The following is a 17500-nucleotide window of genomic DNA, read 5'->3' as shown; positions in this document are numbered from 1 at the left end:
CCAGCAGCCCGTTTAATGCATACAGTATTTCTACTAATGCGATAAACTTTGGGAACTCAAGATACCATACATCACAGGCGGCTGTGTCGGAGATTAGCAAGCAGCATCCTTTGTACAATGTGATTTATCTGTCCTCACCCCCCTCCGCCTTCACATCCCCAGCAGAACAGGGCCACTGCACAAAAGCGCGCTTCATGGAAGGGCCGCGGGTTTTGTTGGTGACCTTACCATGGCATCAAAACACTGCACGGCTACTTCAAATTGTTTTAACCACATTCCCAGAATCAACCCAAAATAACAGCTATAGAAACCCACAAGTAGGTCTTTTTTTCTATGCAAAAAGCACGCTCTCCCTTTTGTCTCTCGGACAGACCGAGCCTGGCGGTGACTTCTACAGTATTCCAGGGCTGCAGTGATGCCATCCTCACCGTGTCACATGCATAGAGGAGGGCTGATGGAAATGATCTCTGGTTTTGATTTATGCTAATTTTTTTTTATTAGCGGATATGTCTTTTTGTTTTGTTTTGTTTTCAAATATGATCAGCTAACTATTATGTGAAGCATTAGGACAGCAATAAAGGTTTTAGCTGAAAATGGGACCAAAGTCACTGAAGAATTTTGTGGAGTATCTTATTTAATTACAGACTTCATCCTGCAACGGAGAACTTTCATATAGAGCAAAGCCCTCTGCAGCACCTTCTTTCCCAAACGTCTCTGTACTCTAATTTTCAGCTCTCGCCTTCTCCTTCTGAGCACTAATGCCCATTAATATCCAGAAAGTATCAGTCGTATCCAAAGTTTCACTCTATTAAATCAATGAAAAATATCTCGGATTTAATATGTTTGGCTTAGGAAATTTGTTTTGTCGGCTGCAGCCTACCGCAGATTGCTGGGAGCTTACCTCTGTTTGAATTAGAGGGTGCCGGCTCATGTGCAGCTCAGACATCGGCCCATAAGACCGTGAAGCGTGGCTGATTTTTGGAGAAACTACTAAGTAGTTTCTATAGTGATAATGATGTACTATGTGCACCTATTGGGAATATATAAAATTAGAGAGAATTTCTGTTTGCTTTGGTCCTCTTTCTAGAATAATTACAGTAACTGCCATTCATTCCCATTCTGTTACCCTGATTATTCTAGAATAACCTGGTTATTAAGGTTTAGTCGTGTTTAAGAACATACTGCAAAGTGACAACTTGTCATGTCGGTATTATCAATACTTTAAAATGTCCATATTAGTGACCCAATTTTCTCAAGATTCCTGCGTGTTTCATTTGGTGGGGAGAAGGAGGGAGGGAGGTAAATGATGCCTTTTGCTTTTCTCCGTTGAAAGTAACCTTAATTTTCCATTCCTAAATTGAGAGCTTCCCCTTAGAAACTAAAAAAAGAGTTGAAGCAATTACTTCTCGTGACCCTAAACACACTCTCACGTTGGAAATCCTTCTGCTTTCATCGAATGCAGCGGGTTTTTTAAGCTTTCCCCCAGTCAGGGGCAGAAGTGCCCTTGCTAAATTCAGTGAATTATGGAAACGAGGAGTGCTGAGTGGCGGACTCCAAACTGGTTCCCAGAATAGCACTTTGCAGCCTTAAAAAGCCCCCATGCTTAATGGAACATAATATCTTAAATAGCACTTTTCCTCTGAGGCAAGATCTCCTCCACGGGGCAGGTGTACAATAGCAGGTATTTTCGCTGTTATTTGAAATTTCCTTTGCAATTAGAAATTTCTCGTCTAAAAGGACTGAAGTTTAACCAAATGAAGCACGGCAAAAGCTCAGTGCTGGTGAAGGTGCATATAAAGCTGTCCAGAAGCACACTTAGCTGACGTTCTGACAGATTGTGCAATTTTGCTGTGGTAATTACTCAATGGTTCAGCAAATGGTAACTAAATACTTTGGAAATCAAAATGTCTAATTGCAGGCGCACATATGGTATCCCCCCCATCCATTCTGCAGAAGGTAATGTAACCAGCACACCCAAACCTTCCTTAATTCCCATAGCTCAAAAGCCACCAGTGACACAAAACAGCTGAGCATGGAAAAGCATTTGGGAAAACAAGGTATAAATAAAGGACCTCAGAAAACATGCCACATGACATGCAAATCGGGGTTAGGAATTGAGATTAAGCTCATCTTGCCAATTGAGATGAAGATGCCAAGGGTGTAGTGTTGCTGTCTGGTTGTTACGTGGCAAACTCTCTGCTGAAGTAGGTGGGCCAGAGCTGATAAAGTTGGCTCATCATTTGGTTTTTCAGATGGTGCAGACACAGAGGTGCAGACACACAGGTTCATGGAATCGTAGAACCATTAAGGCTGGAAAAGCCCTTTAAGATCACCGGATCCAGCCCAACCCACCCCACCATGCCCACTGACCATGACCCTCAGTGCCACATCCACCTTTCCACTCTTTCATAGGAGAACATTTTCCTGACATAGATTTTCCCCCCTCACCAGCCTGCAAAGGGGAGCCCAGGGCAGCAGCTCACCCACGCTCGATCCACCAGAGCCCAACCTAAGCAACCCAAAAGGCTTTGCAGGGACTAAATGAACATCTGCCTGTGTTTCTTTTAGAAGCGTTTAATCCGATGAATTATGAAAATCTGTTCTTGTGTCTGCCTGCCCAACCATTTCTAACGTTCCTCCAAGTTTTCCTACCACATTTAAAGAAGAAATGTATCTCCATCTGCACCTATCATTGCACTGCTGCACACCATGCCATTTCCTCATCTCCTTTGATGGTAACAGAGAGAAACAGCAATCTCAGTGCATCAGCACAAGCTCAGCCACGCACCTGCGTCGCACAGCAGCCATTTGTGTTTACTGCTTTGGGTCGGCCCTTTGTAAAGTCAGAGACAAAAAAACTACTTCTCATTTCAGGTAACACTTTAATTTACAAATGTTCAGAAAGCTTTAATGTAGGAGGACTAAATGGAGTTAATTATTAATTAGGGTTTCTGCACCACTTTCAGCCCTTTTTCTTCTGAAAAAGCTGGTCGCATGTTCTACATTTTTGTAATTACTAGGCTGAAAACATGCATTACTTACTGCTCTTCTTCTCAGAGGAAACCCAACCCCCAGTTATTCTGACTCTCCTCGGGATTAAGAGTTCTTCCTTTTATTTCACGCTATTAATGTTTAGAAACTAAGAGGATGTGTGATTAATGCAGGTAGCGTGACTTTGATATAGGACAAAGTAGCATTAATTGTATGATATACATTATTTTTAAAACAACTACATTGTCTTCATCTTGCATAATTATCTCTTTGTTGCTGTTAATCAGGATTTCCCAAAGTGGCACACAATAAAAAGCATTAAGGTTTATGTCAGCAGATCCAAATCTGGAATCAAATCTATCTGTACCATCAGGTGCCCATTAGGCCAGTGGAATTGCACATTAAAGACACTCAGACAATACAGACAGTTTTCTCTTGCAGTAACAGGGAGAAAGTGGAAATTGGAGCTCTTGGGCACTGAAACCGTACTTAGGAGCAGACAGTTCCTGACCAATCCATTATAGACAAATGAACAAAGGGAAAGAGGGGAAATATTCACCCATGTCTCCCATGCTTTTGGCCAGTGCCCTAGCAAATTATCCAAATTCCTGCTGGCATAAAAATATCCTCAGGCTTTTTTTTATTTTCCCTCACTCAGAGTGAAGTTTAGCCACAGTACTGCTACATATTTCTCTGTAAATTTTAAAACAGAGTAGCCAGGCTCTGCTGTGTTGAAAGGGCCACCAGAGAGGCAGCTGCCACTGTTCCTATCAGAATAAATCCTATTTCCCAGAGGAAGGATGCACAACTGGACACGGAAGTCCACATAGACACACCTCAGGTTATGTGATGGCTATGAGCATAATCAAAACTGATGAAGTAAATGACTTTATGGCAAAATATTTTCTGTGCATGCTACCAGTTCCTCTAAATATTTTCATGAGAGAGATACCTGGGAATTTTTTTTTCAAGAAACATATTTCAGGGAGGCAGAGGCACAAAGCCTTTATGTTCTCCGCATTCCTCTGCTCTACTCCGACCTTTTCCTTCCTTCTCCCTTTCTTTCTCTTGGATTCTTTTTAAGAAAGAATAAAAAGAGCAACAAGGGATAACATGATCCTTACACCATGCCAATCTGCTCTCCAGTGCCTGCCAAACAAGCTTCCTGCAAATACCAGGCTGTCTTTCTCTTAGCATAAATGGGTGGAGGAAAGCAGCGCCTGCTGGCCTTGTCCTGCAGTTGCTGCAGACCCCAAATGCCTACAAGTAGAGTACAAAGCATGCAGTGATGCATTGCAAGGGCACAACACAGCACAGGCAGGACGAAGAGCTTTTAAAAAGCAGGAAGGCACGTCAGGCCAAAGAAGAAAATGAGCCCGGAGCAGTGAAGTAAGAATGATAATACCAAGCACTTATGTTCAAAGCACTGTACAAATATTAACTAATTAATCCTCAAAGCCCTCTCTGAAGTAGATAAGCAAGTGTTATTATCCCCTTCTTGACAGGGAATCGGAGGCAGCAAGGTTAAGTGTCACATCCAAGGCTACAGAGCAAAGCTTTGGAAGATGTTTTTAAGGACACAAATGCCCCCAGACTGCTATCCCATCCTTACTGCAGGAGTCAAAGCCAAACTGGTGGTCAGTCAATGGCAGACAGTAAAGACAAAGCATCTGAAGAGGAACTAACATCTTTGAGAAAGCATAGTAACTTCCAGCACTATTTTTATCAACACTCACAGCCTGGAGTAGCCTTTTAATGTGATGAGGTGGTGAATGACCACGAGGAAAAAGGTCAGCTTTTGTCTGTTGTCACACTTGGCCTGCACCAGACACCCCTCTGTGGTGGTTAGCTTATTGCTTAATTGGGAAAGGTAGCAAACTAATAAAGAGGAGCTGAGAAGAAATTCAGAAAGAGGCTTTCAATGACTCTGACCCACATTGCTTTTGGAGGCTGCGACCCCAAAAGAGGGAGCTCCACCATTTTGGGAAGCATGAGAGTTGTGCTTCTCATGAAATTCCAACCATCTCACACAGGTTTCCCAACAGAAAATCAATTCTTGAGTGTTTTCAACTCAAGGAAAGAGAGGAAGAAGGGGTCTTTCTGGAACCTGACCCAGAAACTGAGTAACAATGGATCAAGGAACTGTAGTTTGACCCACTCCCCCTGAAAATGGCTGGGGTTGGAATTGTTTCAGATTTTGGCCAGCCCCTAAAAATAATAAAGATTCAGAAAAACTGTCTACAAAAAGGAGATTAGGAATAGGCAGCCAAGAAAGCACTTTTCTTACAAAAATGTACATATATATTTTATAGGTCAAAAGTGTTTACTGTTGACAATATGGATTAGGGTGGAATTGCAATGTATTCTGGAGAGAGCTGGGGGAAGGGAGATAGAAAAAGAATTGTCTATGGTCTGCATTTGTTGCTCCAGTTCCTGTACTGACAGCTAAGGACCTTTGATTGTAAGATGAATTGTGATGAATTGTGGAGCTGGAGCTGCAGTTCTGTTTTTGGACATCAGTATTTTCACCAGCACTTCTGACTTCAGGGAGCCCTTTCAGAGACAAGAATAGTGAGGTGGATGTAAAGCTACAGAAACAATAACAGGAACATTTGCCAATTAATCTATCACACACTGTAGCACAATTTACCTTTTACCCTTCCAATTTTGAAGAGTTAGTTACTATACAATTGAAATTTTAAATTCTTATTGGATACAGCAAAAAATGAGAGGATATGAGGGGGAAAATGGAGGACACATCAATAACAGGACAAAGCTTCTAATTTCCTGTGCAGTTTCTTCTATGTGACCTTGTCAGTGAATCTGGTCACTAATTTCCCAATGCTCCTTGTAATTACTGTTCACATAACCCATTCAGGCATGCTCATCCATGCTCCTTGGGAGCACCAGCACCGTGCAAGGGTGGACAAACCCTGTGTCCCTACGTCCCTCTGCCCTGTGCTCTGGGTCCCCTTGCTCCTTTCCTACGTGCACAACTGTCAGTGCCACCAAAACCCCTTTGATAGAGAACTTGTGATGGGGACTCTTCAAAGTTGTTACTTAACCCTATCCTTCATTTTTCTTAATGTTCATGAAAATAAGCCAAAAAAAAATGTTTCTAGGTTTAACGAGTCATTTATAACTAATTACTGAAGCCTATTAAGTGCAGCTTTGGCTTAGGCATTTTATCCCTATTTTTTCTCTACTGTATTCACCAAAATTTGGCTTCCTGAGAGGAACTAATTGAATTTCATGGTTTACACATTACTTGCACACTCTTTTTAATCCTCAGCTCTATTTTTTTCTATTACAGATTGTCCCGGAAGAAAGCCAAAACATTAACTTTGCATTCACCATATAAATAATGGTATTTTCAAAAATTCTATCTACAGGCACACACACACACTGAGTTGGAGCCTTTTCTAACTCTGCAGTGCACTGATGCAACTCCATTAAATCAGCAGCAACATGCCAGAATGGAAACTGATGTAAGATCTTCTTACGGGTGATTACGGGCAAACAGAATGAGGCCAGCCAGATATTTGTAACTTTCAGGGAAATTGGCTTCCATCTGAAGACTGAGGTTACTATTTCTAGTAAATTTTGAGTGAATTAACTGTTTGCTTTAAAGCACTATGGAAAGCTTTCTGCCTGCAGTTTCTTCTCTGTCATAGAATCATCGAATGACTTGGGTTGGAAGGGACTTCAAGGATCATCAGGCTCCAATCCTCTTGATGCATGCAGGGCTGCCAAACTCCATATGTAATACAAGTCCAGGCTGCCCAGGGCCCCATCCAATGGCCTTGAACACCTCCAGGGACGGACGGGGCATCCACAGCCTCTCTGGGCAGCTGCTCCAGCACCTCACCACTCTCATAGCAAAGAGCTTCCCCCTGACATCCAACCTCAATCTTCCCTCCCTCAACTTAAAACCATTTCCCCTTGTCCTGCTATTGTCTACCCTTTCAAAGAGTTGATCTTCTTGAAGAAAATGTGAGCATCGACCAGTCTGGGCAAAATGTCACCCAAACAGGAAAACCAGCACAGCTAGTCACAATGTAGATAAATATTTCTGCGTTGGAAGCATAAAGACTGTGCTTGCAAATGTGGTTTTAAAGCATAGTGAAGAAGGCATAAAGTTGTAATCCATTTAGTTGATGGAGAAAAAGAGCAAGAAGGAATATTCTAGGCAAATTTTTAGTAAATGTGTACAGTGGAACATCTCCAGCCCAAGGCATTTTTTTGCAAGTCACAGCAGCATGCTACTTGATCTTTACCACGACATTTCCTACAGAAACAGTGTGAGGAAGCTTGCTTGGACTTTCCAGAGGTCTGGGAAATGGTGATGACCTACTGCAAAGTTCAAGAAGCAATTTCCAACACAACTGGAAACTTTTCCAGTGATCTTCCTCTCTTCTGTTAAGCACATTGTAAGAACTGGAATAGCTACAAAGGGATCTCCAAGTACTATGAAATATATTTAAAAGCTGTCTAGACTTTCCTTTCTTAGAAGTCTCGAGTAGAAAAACATTAATAGAAACAATCCTCATTTCAGCTGTACAAACCTTAAAAGGACATTTACCTGCCTGAGCATTTTGGTGAGTTTGGAGGACCACATCCTCAGTTAAAACTCAGTATTCAGTAAAATGCATAGCAATCCATCACACACACACAACACAAGGCAAGCAGTGATAACACAGCTCAAGTGGGCTCCATCTGCAAAATCTAAAGAAATTCTACCACCAGCAGCATTTGTATTTTTGGTTATGGATTTGTTTCCACAAGTAGCCTGCCTGCTGCTGTGCAACTCAGCTTTCCCAAAGCAAATGAATACCAGTTGTCACAGTCACTGTTGTTAGAAGAAGAATTATCTCTGAAATTCTTAACAAATGCAAACCATCAATTTTTCTATCTAGCCTTGACCAGTCAAGCTGTACCAGAATTCAAAAATAAACCTCCAAGCAAATAAACAAAGCTGAAGCAGCTACTCAGGCCTGGGAAAAATCATTGTTTCCAATTACATTTGGCAAACGTGGAAACACCAGAAGCTGCAGTCTCAAAGGAGGGACTCTCAGGTTACCACAGTTCTGGGGCGTTACTGCCAATCCCACCTCCAGCAAAAGACTTACATGGGACTGAAGTCTTATATTTTGCCATCTGCACATGGGGGAATTGTATCCAAAGTGACTGCCAAAACAAATAAATGGGGGGGGAAAAATGAGAAAGCTATTTTCTGCTGCTCCCGATTTTATTAACGCTGTGATACTTCTAAGGATAGGAGGTGCCACATTTCTGGGAGAAAAGGTGTTCAGGGATGTCTGTCTTCTTGGCACCTACTTTGCAGGCAGAATTTGCTCTCTTTGATAGTTCTGTTCTTGATTACGTTGTTTTAATCTGTCATTTTACACTCTACTGGGCAAGAAAAGGGAGAAAAAATGGATCAGCTTTAGGTTTGCTTTCTGTGCATGTCTTATAATAAACAATAATGTATGCAGAAAACACACTGCTAAAATTGGTTCCCGTGTTACTAATTTGATTCTCCAAGAATTGTTCTAAGGTTAATTTAAATAATATGCTTGAAAAATACATAATCCGACACATTTTATTTTTAGTACTATGTTACAAATACACCCTGATTTGTTATGAAGGTTGCAAATAAAATTTGCTTTCGTTTGCACTAACAGTCTTAAGCTAAATTAAAGTATCAATTTTAATTAATTAAAAAAACAACTGATTGTTCTCACTGCCCGATCTGTTTGGGGCAGGCAACAATGATTTTGTCCAATCTTCTCACTTAATATCAATTCCATCTCTGGAGGAAAACAAGGTTTGTGCACTATAAGGTGTTTGTAGAGTCACAGAAAGATGTGTCCCTTGAAATACTTGAAGTGCTCTCTAGAGCCAAGAAGATTTGAGACATAGCAACAGGAAAAGCTTAGACAAAACTCAGGTAAAACTGGATAATTCACCCCAAAAGTGTACAGCAAGACACATGGTTGTAATTAATGGGCAAAGTGAATGAGATTTGGTGGGGAGGGCAGCAGCACATCCAATAGGAAGCTATACATTTTTACACCCTCTACAGATCATCAGCTCTGAGTGTGAAAAGTGCATAATAGAAGAAAAACACTGTATTAAATAACGTCCTTAGTAGTGCAAGACTGCCTATGGCAAGGCAAGGAGCAGGGATGTTACTGGATATTTTTTTTTTGCCAGATCTATTCATTGATATTAATGGTTTTCCCCCTTGACTAAAATCAGTCTCAAACCCAGTATTCCTATCTTACAGCAGTCATTTAAATGTGGTGTCAGTGGTACCTTAAAGCACTTTCCCTGTGCTTTACAGCCTCCTGGTACTGGGGACACAAAAGCCCAGGTACCACACCTGGCCTTACCTGGCTCTACCTCTTTGGGAGAAACACAGATTTGATTTTCAAGAGTGCAAAACCCCATAACACTTAATAAAAGACTGATTGTATGAGCACAAGCATAACAGACTGATGTGGTGATACTGACAAGCATCCCATACAAGACTGCTGCAGGAGATGGGTTCTACTGGGCACTCACTCAGCAAGATGCAGAATGTGTGCCTAACCCCAGGAGGTGTGGGATGAGAACACATGGCAGAAACACTTCTGTGCTCTTTTCTTGACTCCTATCCCTATTGAAGTCACAGAACACAAATGAAATAAATGGCAAAAGAAATAAATAAAGAGGCATTCTCGCTTCCTCGTGGCTGAAGGGCAGAGAGCACTGCCCATTCTGACCTTCTTGTTGACCCCAGCAGGACGAGGTACCCTTAGTCATTGCCTTAGGAAGGATGAAATGGTCACCTAAGCTCTTCTTTAAGGTGGGAAACAGAACAGACTAGAAACCTCAGAACTGTCTTGAACACACTATAATCGAGAGAGTGATTTTTTAGGAAAGCAGCAAAATACTCTGATGTGATTTCTCCTCTCACTACAAGCAATGCAAAAAAAAAAAAAAAAAAAAAAAAAAAAAAAAAAAAAAAAAAGGAGTTTAATTTCTGCTTTGTATCTGAGTTGCAACAAAGCACAGAGATGGGCATCAGGGGTGGGACAGCATGGGGCCACAACAGGAAACCTCCAGACCACAGCCCCCAGCTTCCTTCTTCTCCCCTGCACAGAGGTGTAGGACATGATCTCAGTTTTGTGGCAATGAAAGAGGAAAGGCTTTTTAAAATAGGTTTGCAGCACTGAGGGATTGCTGATATCAATATCCTAGTGCACACTGCTGCCGCTCCCCTCCTTCACTAAGGCAACCTTTCATTAATTGAGAAAGCATGAGCTCATTAAGCAATTCTGTTCCAAAGTTTCTGTAGTTGAAAAGCCAGTGAATTTCCCCAGGTTCTCAAAACCTCTTTCAAAAAAAGCCAAGTTCCTCTATATTCCTCTTTAAACAAATAAGGTTAGCTCCCCTTTTGCCATTCACAATTCAGCATTCACACTAAATTAATTTTTCCAAAAGTAATTCAAATAAAAGCTTTGCTGCTGCTACCCTTTTCAGAGCTACAAGATTGAATAAGGCATCTGAATAAAATTGTGTATTACAGCCTTCTTTAATATTTAAGCATGACATTCATTGATTTGTTTCTTGTTTTCTGCAAACCTTGACAACATGATAAAATAAATCATAAGAAGAAAATATAGTGGTAACATCTTTTATGGACTTCACATAGTCATCAATCTCAAGCTGTGAGTGAATTATCAGTGCAGCAAAAAGATCTATGTTTTAAGAGCTCCAATAGCATACTAGCTAGAGGTTTTTCACAAGCAAACTCAAGGCGAGTGACTGATAAGCATCATTATTGTTTTCTGAGAGTCTAGTTTATAGTGTGTTGTGGAGGTGTTGGCATATATGTTTCAGAAGGAAAGGTTTGATCAATTCTAAGTAGACATCTACTAACATATAAAAAATATAACAAGGGTTCCTGCTGAGCAGCATTAAAGTACCTATTGCACCATGTCAGCATGACAGGCCCCATGTTGTGTTTTTGATTATATTTAATATGGAATTAACCTTTCTTAATGTAACATATTGCGCATGCAACGCAGGTGAAAAATATTTATTTTGACCAAAGCAAATATCATTCTTATTTAGGTTTTAAGAAACACTTCTTTATTTTTCAATTTATAAAACTTCCCCCCTATAAAACCATCTCAGCCCCAACCTGATAAAAAAGGGACGGAAGATTTTTTTCCCCTGTACTGAGAGAGGAAGCATTCGGCGTCTGGGCAGCAGCAATGGGAGCACAGAGTGTGATGCTGCTGTGTAAAATGGGGACTTCAAAAATAGCTGGGACAATCTGAGGTTAATCCAGGTGCCTGCACCACGGCTTGGTGGAGATCAGTGCAGTGGTGGGGAGGCACGAAGTCCAAAAGTGCTGTCCTTGTGCCTGCACGGTGGTAGGGCTGATCAGGCTCAGTGAAGGCAAATGTGGAAAGGGCAGATTAATTCAATGGGATAAGCCCATTGACTTGCAGGAGCTGACACCACTGCATTATGAGGTTATGTAAAGGTATCATCGTTTTGCTGTGAAAAATGCCACTCCTGAAAGTAACTCTTTCAACAGACTTACAAATGTTTTATATCTGGTAAATGGGCTAATGAAAGCTTTAGGTTTAGAAAGCAGTAGCCTAGGGATTGTAAGAGTAAATATTAAGATGTTTTCTGACAAGCTGAATATATGTGGTTTCCCACAAAATCCCACAGTGCTTTGCACTCCATAAATATCACTCCTCTTCCCTCACAACTTTTACTATATGAAATATGATACCGTGGTCCACTAAAACATAGCTGTACTTTCATTGGTCTTGAGTCTCAGGCACACATTTATTTACATAGGTTGAATGCTATTCATCACCCTTGTAATTAATGTAGTCAATTGTGAGGGTGTGAAGTATTTGCTTTGCTATCCCACAATGCATCAGGACACTGCACTCATCACAGAAAGGATCATGGCTATCTCCTAAATTAAAAATAATAATAATGACAACAATAGTAACAGCAGCAATAGTAATTATTATTGCTATTAGTAGTAGTAATAATAATGCCTGTAAAGATTTATGTACCTTTATGTTGGCCCTAACCAGCCAAATTCCTTGGGTCCTGTCTTCAAGAACATTTTCAAGGCAATGTAAGGGATAACGGCCAGAGAATGGCCTGCCAGATTTGGCTAGGCAGGGGTGCTCAGAACTATGGATGCTTCAGGGTGAAATTATTGTCTCTGGAGACTCAACCCTGCATACTTGAGCTTGGCAATGCTATAAACTGGAAAACAAGATGCTATGACTTCCCTCACATGAAGAAAGACGGGTGAAGAACCATCAAAAGTAAGTGCTGCTTACATCTATTTTCTTCTGTTATTTAAGAAGTTACCCAGAAGGTAAGCTTGCAGCAGAACTCTCCCTAAGTCTCCTAAGGTTCTCAGAGCAAAGTCTGTTTGGTAGCAAAATACCAAAGAGTCTCAATTTACATCCAAGCCCTGCAAAACACTTCACTTGGTAAGTGGGGAGATTTTCTCTGAATTCAATTTTTCTTGTAATTCAATACTGCACCAGAGGTCTTACTTGATGGAAAGGAGACTCTGCATTCCTGGAGTGCTTTACAAATATGTAAATATTGCACCTAGACTACCCCTGCTAATTAAATATAGCACTTTACTCAAGAATATTGTTTCCAGTCTCAACATTCTGGCTTAAATCCATCATCAGTAATTACATTTTGTCCTTTAAAATTCATTGCTGGCTTAATTAGCCAAATTATTCTACCCCATTCCTGTCCCAAAGTTCCACATGGTGCAGTGATCCCTCCCCATGGCTCAGTGCTGTGGTTGCCAGACATGGGATCCTTCGTTATCCCCACTGCTGATGAGATCCTGTGCATGGCACTGGCTTAGTGCAGCAAGCCCGACATGACGTTCTGAGTTAACCTATGTTATTCAGCATTTTTCAGGACAGTTTTGTTGTATCTGTGTTTCCTTCGAGTGTGTGCTATCTATTGTGAGGGTAATTCATAGCATTAATCCTGGAAAACGTGTTTCCCATTCTCCTCCTATATATTTGAGGTGAAGGCCCTGATCACCTAGCAGAACGAAGCAAAAATACCATTGCAGCCAAAGGCTGTGTGAAGGAAATATCAGAGATAAGTATCTGTTTATTCCCAAAATGATTAATATAACAAGTGCACTCGAGTCATGGGATGGCTCAGAAGATGCAGGTCTGCTAACTTTTGGCTCAAAATGATTAACTTCCTGTTATTTGGAAATTAAATTGAAATGGGTCAGCCTTCTCAGTGCGGATCTTAGGAGTGAGTAGAGGCACCAAAGAGAAGAGAAACTCTTTCCAAGTCTGAGAAGGGTTCTACTAATAATGAAGATAAAGTAGGGACGACATAGGAGAGGAGTGAGCTGCAGTTTAATATACTTATCCTATGAATATTTCTATAAAATTTGTTCAAGTATTTTAGTAAAACATAGTATTGAATAGAAATGGAATATTTATTTTCAATACCAGCTTTTAGCTACCAAGATTCTATTAAAATTATCCTGGGGAAAAAAAATTAAAGATATGTATCTTGCTAATAAAAATGCACTTTTGTGATAGATGTTGCAGAAGCAGAGCCCCCTGTAAATTAGGTCACTTCTACAGTAAACCATCTTCTGAACTCCTCTGTGAGAATTATGTAGGAAACAGATTTTCTTTTCAAATCTTAATATAAGACCTGGAAAAAGAACAAGTATTCCACCTTATTCACATTCATAAAAAATCATAATGTAGCATCAATATTCACTTAATAAAGAGACCATTTACACTGCTGGTCTGCTGTTCTTTTGTTTGCTAGGGCTGATTTTTTTTTTTTTAATCTTATGGAAGAGTTGGTGCAGCAACATCTGTGGCTTGTCAGTCATTTAATTAACCAAAGAAAAGCTAGCTATTCATTTTATTTCTGTATATGTTAATGCTAAAAACTAATAGAAAACAGCTAGTAAATTGTCCTCTGCATATATTGGACACAGCAACAATTACTCTGGCAGAGAAGATATAATAAAAGAGGAAATTTTAATAGTATTCTTATTCTATTTATTCTCAAGGGCTTCTCTTTCAAGGTACTGTAGAAATTAACAATTATTTCTTTTCATTGTTTTTGATGATCTTTTTCTATTATGGCCCTATCCAGCTTAAAATAAAATATAATTTGAACTTTCATTTTTGTATTAAATTCCACAGCATCCTGAGATTTACTTTCTGTCTGCTTATGGGGAGGTCCCAGCAAGGTTCAGCAAAACAAGCAGGAGCCGTTTCTTCCTGCCGATCAGACAGCTGGTTAAGGCATGTCAGTTATTAGCACAATCAAGATAGCTCAGCTTAAGCCAAGAACTTTCACATAATAAAATAATTTTCCTTTCCAGCGGTCATTTTATTGACAAATATGTCTTTCCCGTATTTTCTGAATGTCTGTCATATGATATGTCTAAATACTTGCTATTGCTCTGCTATATAAAGCAATTAACTGACTTTATACAGCAAATTGTCAAAGGAATTCCCCAGAAAGCTTGGGGAAATCTAGCATACGGAACTATTCTCCAATTTATTGACACGCTATGATGGTGAAAAAAGTAGGACATCAATAAACAGCTTTAGCTGGAAAACGGGAGTCTGATTATAAGTACTGGGAGCTGGAGACCAGGGTCTCAATTAAAATACATGGCATGGCTTTATTTTAACATAGATAAGTGCTATATCTTAATGGTGGAAAATTCACTTAGGAAAGTGTAGGCCATCAGTAAGATGGGGTGTTTTGTTTCCCACTGAGCCAGCCCACCACTCTGCTGGAGCTGCACCCAGGCTCATGTCCTCCCTTCAGCCCTTTCCTCTGCTCTGGAAGATGAAGCACAATGTGGGGGAAGTCCTGTGAGGCTGCAGAGAGCCCACTTGCCTCTGTTCCAAGGGCACGCCAGTGAGAGTGATGTGTGAGGGGAGAGCTGGAGAACAGGTCAACACAAAACTGGCACTGGGTGGGCTCCTGAGCTGTAAGCAAAGACCTTCTGCTTCCTATGTAAGTCCCAATTCCCTAAAATGCCAAGTTCCAAAATGTTGGGCTACGAAAACCAATAGAACCATCTAGGTTCTGCATAGTAAATATTGATGAGGACTGAAATAACTCACAAGAGAAAGTAGAATAAATATTCCATTGAGTTGTAGATTGTGCAAAGGAAACTACCAAAATCCTAACACAAATCACGGAATCTCAGAATCACAGAATAATGGAATGGCTTGGGTTGAAAAGGACCACAATGAGCAGGTAGTTTCAACTCCCTTGCTATGTGCAGGGTCACCAACCACCAGACCAGGCTGCCCAGAGCCACAAATGCTCTAAAAAAAGTAAAATTAAAACCAAAAAAGTAAAAGTAAAGCCAAATGCTCTAACAAAGTAACAATTAAACCAATCAATGATTTTACAATCTTAAGCAAGCAGGAACATTTCCAGAAGAGAAAGAAGGGTTACGGTTATTATAGAGGGACGAGATGTTACAATAAGAAAATTTTTTTATAAAGTGAAGAAAAGTTTCCTTCCTGAATCTTAGTGGTTTTTTTACAAAAATAGTATGTGCTGTGACCCCATTGGTACTTCACCTGCACTGAGACAAGAGGCACAGATTGCTGGGCACTGCTGGTTATATTTGTACGAACAAATTATCTACTACACATGGTGGTTATGTCTGTATACCTTTAGTTTTTCAACACCTTTTTTTTTCAATTCTTCCTTTTTTGTTGCCACTGATCATTACACCCATTTGTTTTTATTTTTTCTGTAAGCTCTTTTGCTAAGTTTTGTGCTTGATATTACTTTCTGTCTGCATGGAAAACACAGCAGGGACTTGACCTTGGTATGATACACGTGACAACAAATTAGGAGGGAAAAATAAGAGGAAGTACCCAAACGATCTGCACATCTTCCTTTGCAAGTATATATCTGTAGTGCAGTGCTTTTGTACATGTCAAAAGCCTGGTGCCACTTTCCACGTATTGTTAATATTCTGGTTATCATGCAAGAAGTCATTGATGAACAAGTTTAAGCAGTGTGCAAACAACGTTACCTGCTGAGAAGTGTTAAGGTACCTATCATACCATGTCAACTTGACAGGCCTCATGTTGTGTTTCTGATTATGTTTAGTCATATAAAATTAAGTTTTCCTAATGTAACATGTTGGCTACGCAATGTGGACAAAACAATATTTATCTAAGCTAAAGCCTATTTGTATTCAGATTTACTAATGAGAATCACAATAGGATCAAAATCCCCAACTCATTTAATGCATTTATGGAGTGACAGGGCTCGAGTGCCTCGAGCTTTAACCCACGTACTCCGGGATGAAGCAGGTCCAAAGCTACCTCTGTACTGCTTGGCCCCATGCTCACATCCATGTGGATGTTTCACAGTATTTTTTTAGGAAATGACAATGGCTGCTCTCTCCCCCAGTTTTTCTTTGTTTCTCTATTTTTTTTGTTTCTTTCAGGTCAGCAATAATATTCTTACATTCCCAGCCATGTGTTTCAGTGAGGTGATATTCCAGTGACATGGATCAAAGCAAAGCCAAAGCAGCGGATTTGGTAATGCATTTTCTTTCCTCGTATTTAGCAGCTAAATATCTGATAGCCATCAAAATTGTGATGATCAACTCTTTGTTTTAGACTTAAATATATCTATATTTTAAAATGTCAAAAACCAACCAAAAAAGATATCAGCTGTTGCAGGCAGAAACTTTACTTCCCCATGGTTCTTTATCAAATTTAAGGTTCAGTGAACCATTCCTACCCCACTGGCTGTTCAGGCAAAGGATCAGAATTTGTTAATTATTATAAAAGTCAGGAGTAGAGGAGGCTTCATAATTAAAATCTCAACCTTTAGGATGGAACTAAATTTCTGGAAGAGTTTAGGAAAAAAAAAAAAGTGGTTCGGCCATTTGACTGTGAAGAAAATGGGAAGTTATAAAGGAGTACAATCATCCAATTCAATAAAAGTGGGTGGCGAGAATGCCTTTTTTATTAATGCTTCTACAAGTGAAAGTGTTGATGCTTGAAAGCTGAAATTTGGCATGGAACTGCTCCTAAGCCCTATAATAAAGGAAACAAAATGACTGATTTATGGGCACTTGAAATTTGCTTCCCATCATAGCTCATTAATGGCTAAATTGTTCTTAGCCCTTGCGCAGCAATGTTCCATGTGCATGGGGTGCTCTGGCCATCCTTCTACATGACCCCTCCGAAGTGCCAGCACCACTCAAGGCTTTGCAACCCCTTGCAGTCAATTTCTTTATTATTTATTTCTTTAAAGTAAAACAAGGTGCTTTAGTACTACTGCAAAATTTAGGCAGTGTAAGTGTGCCTACATATATCTGTACATTTAAAGAGCAGCTAAGGCAACTCTAAGGGGAGAGCGGAAGGGAAGGGAAGGGAAGGGAAGGGAAGGGAAGGGAAGGGAAGGG

This window comes from Centrocercus urophasianus, unplaced genomic scaffold (genome assembly GCF_019232065.1).
Source record: "Centrocercus urophasianus isolate 14NV4802_14NV808 unplaced genomic scaffold, USGS_Curo_1.0 seq_17, whole genome shotgun sequence".
NCBI lineage: Eukaryota > Metazoa > Chordata > Aves > Galliformes > Phasianidae > Centrocercus > Centrocercus urophasianus.
This window is presented reverse-complemented; position numbering follows the sequence as displayed.